At 47.2% G+C, this 3,959-nt stretch overlaps 1 long non-coding RNA gene across 1 annotated transcript in view; it reads right to left on the bottom strand.

The window, feature by feature from the left end:
* LOC144892778 (uncharacterized) overlaps positions 1–3,494 on the bottom strand; it is a 4,314-nt gene extending 820 nt beyond the window's left edge. Inside the window, exons 1-2 of the long non-coding RNA XR_013623938.1 lie at positions 3,302–3,494; positions 2,811–2,903 (exon numbers count right to left, since the gene is read on the bottom strand). This is a non-coding gene — a long non-coding RNA (uncharacterized LOC144892778). The remainder of the gene's footprint in view (positions 1–2,810; positions 2,904–3,301) is intronic.
* Between the last annotated feature and the right edge of the window lie 465 nt (positions 3,495–3,959).

The raw sequence follows: 3,959 nt of genomic DNA on the forward strand, positions 1-3,959 counted from the left end.
CGGCCCCATCGAACCTTTGGACTCGTAGACCGCGTAAGACCATTAAGACCTCTTCAGGCATTTTAGACCCTCTAGAGTCTAGATCCATTAGGCTCTTAGACTCGCTGACCCTTTGTCACCTGCTGATGTTAATTTCTTTGGACAGTCAGCCTAACAAAGACCTTGTTACCCTCGCCTGAGGAGAGGGTATTGCATTCGAGTCCGTTTGTCTGTCTGTTTGTTTGTTTTTCCGCACAGAATAAATATTATTTTCTCTGCAACTGTTGCTCCGATTGCCAGGAAATTTTCACCATAGGTGCAACTCCACCTGGAGAATTTTTTTTAATGATAATTACGACGTCATAGGTCACGTGCTTCGGCCGCCATCTTGGATAAATCGAAAAACTTTGCACCTCTGTATCTCTGAAAGCGCTCAATAGAAATAATTGAGACGTGGTTCATTGTAAAGAACTCTCCATGGGGAATAAAATATGTTAATGATGATGTCATAGGTGCCGACATTATGACGTCATAATTCGACAAGAACAAAACTTCATCCTATCAAGATGAAATTTCTTGAGCGCCACGTCGGCATAAACTGATGGAGAATTTAAAAATGATGACGTCATCGGTCACGTGGTTCGGCCGCCATCTTGGAAAAACCGAAAAACTTTGCACTTCTATTTCTCCGAAAGCGCTGAATAGAAAAAATTGAGACATGGCTCATTGTAAAGAACTCTCCATGGGGAATAAAATATCTTAATGATTTCATAGGTGCCTCCATTATGACGTCATAATTCGACAAGTACAAAACTTCATCCGATGAAGATGAAATTTCTTGAGCATAATCTAGGAATAAATTAGTTTAGAAAAAAAAACAATTATGACGTCATCGGTCAAGTGGTTCGGCCGCCATGTTTGTTTCAACACAAAAGCCTTAAAAGCCCCTGAAAATACATCCTGGTGAGGGTTTGCAATCTCTGATTGCTCTTTCTTATTTGCATTTACATTACGAATGATGAAGACAGACATTATAGCAAGTGTCCTGATTGCTGTGAAGCTATTCTCAACATTTATTTGTAAGTGGAGGATGAAACCTCAGCTGCAGATGACAATATAGATCTTAGTTCAACTCTTTCAGGAACCACGTTAGCCAGGCATGAACCGGGTTAGCCAGGAATGAACCGGGTTAGCCAGCCATGAACCACGTTCGCCAGCGATGAACCAGGTTAGCCAGACATGAACCGGGTTGGCCAGACATGAACCGGGTTGGCCAGGAATGAACCGGGTTAGCTAGTCATGAACTGGGTTGGCCAGGAATGAACTGGGTTAGCCAGACATGAACCGGGTTGGCCAGGAATGAACCGGGTTAGCCAGTCATGAACCGGGTTAGCCAGTCATGAACTGGGTTAGCCAGACATGAACCGGGTTGGCCAGGAATGAACCGGATTAGCCAGTCATGAACTGGATTAGCCAGTCATGAACCGCGTTGGCCAGGAATGAACCGGGATTGCCAGTCATGAACCGGGTTGGCCAGCCATGAACCGGGTTGGCCAGGAATGAACCGGGTTGGCCAGGAATAAACCGGGTTAGCAAGTCATGAACCAGGTGAGCCAGGAATGAACCGGGTTGGCCAGGAATGAACCGGGTTGGCCAGGAATGAACCGGGTTAGCCAGGAATGAACCGGGATAGCCAGCCATGAACCGGGTTGGCCAGCCATGAACCGGGTTGGCCAGGAATAAACCGGGTTGGCCAGGAATAAACCGGGTTAGCCAGGAATAAACCGGGTTAGCAAGTCATGAACCAGGTGAGCCAGGAATGAACCGGGTTGGCCAGGAATGAACCGGGTTGGCCAGGAATGAACCGGGTTAGCCAGGAATGAACCGGGATAGTCAGCCATGAACCGGGTTGGCCAGGAATGAACCAGGATAGCCAGTCATGAACCGGGTTAGCCAGGCATGAACGAGCTTGGCCAGGCATGATGTTTGACTAAAGCTCGCAAGGATTTGGAATTGGTTCAGGGTACCAGCAATAACTAGCATAGCCTTCGTGAAGGACACCTTGGGATCTTGAATGTCCACCAATAACCAGTGCTAACTCACGGGTCCTCCGGCCTCACATCCATCCGAGGGATGGTGCACACATTGGTCCCTCACCCTGCCTGCAAAACACCAGGGAGACAGTTTATAGCTGGGCCGGGATTCAAACCAGGCTATACAGGTCCGAGGCGAGTGTGAGTAAGTACCTCTACGTCATCCTGCAAACCCCTCGTTTATAGCTCCGTGCTGCAAAACTCCAGTAATATTGGTTTAATGAGGTAAAGTTGATTTTAAATCATGTAATCATTTAAATCTTGATTATATCTCTGCACATCTCCCTGCAAGCCTCACATTGACCATTGCCTGCCAGTTACAGTCAGAGTTCCCCCCTTGCCCGGTCATTCCAAATCTTGGAATTTTCAAAATGTTTAATGCTTATATAAATACTGATTGATTAAGTGAAATCTTGATTGAGTGAAATGAAACTACAACAACAAAAAAAAAGTTTCAAAACCTCCTCAAGAAAGTAAACTTTAAACTTCCCACAGCATCTTGTTCCCAACTTCACCTTTGTGTTTCTTTAAAACGTTGGTTGAGCATTCATTTTGTATAAATGAGGTGCAGGAGAAGGACATTAAATGGCATCAATGTACATTTGAATGAATTGCATTAAGATCAGTATGCAATGTACATATCATTCATTTGATTTGAATCTGGGCTCCCGGATTGCGAACGAGCAATGTTTGCGTGAGTGTGGGATGCGGATCAGAAATGGAAGAAAGTGTTCTCACTTCAGCACTGGTTGACACCTCCATTTCGGCCTTCATAAGACCTGGCATTCTTTTGGAAGGTGCGTTGCAGGTATCTCTGATGCAGACTGTGGACTGTACAAATTGGAAAAGAAGAACGGAAGGAACAAAGATTGTCATTCAAGAGGTGTCCCCAAAAAAATAAAAACAAACCGTCATTCTGGCCTTCCGACAACTGTTAGCTTTCCAAACCTTTACCGAGAATTGTGAGCACATTGGCATCACGATTGACATCAAGGTGTGTACCCCGATTTAGAATAGGTACACCGTATCCCTGCGCATCGTAAGAGGCGACCAGGGGTTGGCGTCAGGAAGGGCATCCGGCCATAAAAACATTGCCTCAAATAGGGAACCATGATTGTCATGGGGCCCGCAAGGCTAACCCCCGCTCTAGCGGGGAAAATGGCCTTAAAACGATCATTCATTCATTCATTCATTCATTCATATTCATTGGCATAATTTTGCTATGGAACCTCAATCGGGGTAGTTGGTGTTGTTGTTGTTGTATAGCCCCGGCCAGTTCTCTCGAACAGGCCGCAGCACGGAGACAGCCGATCGATCTCGCAGGATCAACCCAGAGATCCCCCATATCCAAGATGGTGTACCCTGCCTTCACGAAGTCAGTGCCATGACAGAGTTAGAGGGAGGGAGGGGGGGGAGAGAGAGAGAAAGAGAGAGAAGGAGAGAGATGGGGGGGGGGGGGGGAGAAAGAAAGAGAAAGAGAGAGAAAGGGAGAGAGGGGGGAGAGAGAGAGAGAGAGAGAAAGACAAAAAGAGAGAAGGGAAGAGTGAGGGAGAGGGAGAGAGATGGGGAGGGAGAGCAAGAAAGAAAGAGAAAGAGATAGAAGGGGAGGGAGAGGGAGAGGGAGAGAGAGGGGGGGGAGAGAGAAAGAAAGAACGAGAGAGAAGGAGAGAGAGGGACGGAGAGGAAGAGGGAGGGGGGGAGAGAAAGAAATAGAAAGAGAGAGAATGGGAGGAAGAGGGAGAGAGATGGGGTGGAGAAAGAGAGAGAAGGAGAGAGAGGGGGGAGAGAGGGGGGGGGGAGAGAGAGGGGGAGAGAGAGGGGGAGAGAGAGAAAGAAAGAGAAACAGAGAGAAGGGGAGGGAGAGAGAGAGAGAGAGGGGGGGGGGGG

The sequence above is a fragment of the Myxine glutinosa genome, chromosome 7, assembly GCF_964187855.1.
Source record: "Myxine glutinosa chromosome 7, kmMyxGlut1.1, whole genome shotgun sequence".
Taxonomy (NCBI): domain Eukaryota; kingdom Metazoa; phylum Chordata; class Myxini; order Myxiniformes; family Myxinidae; genus Myxine; species Myxine glutinosa.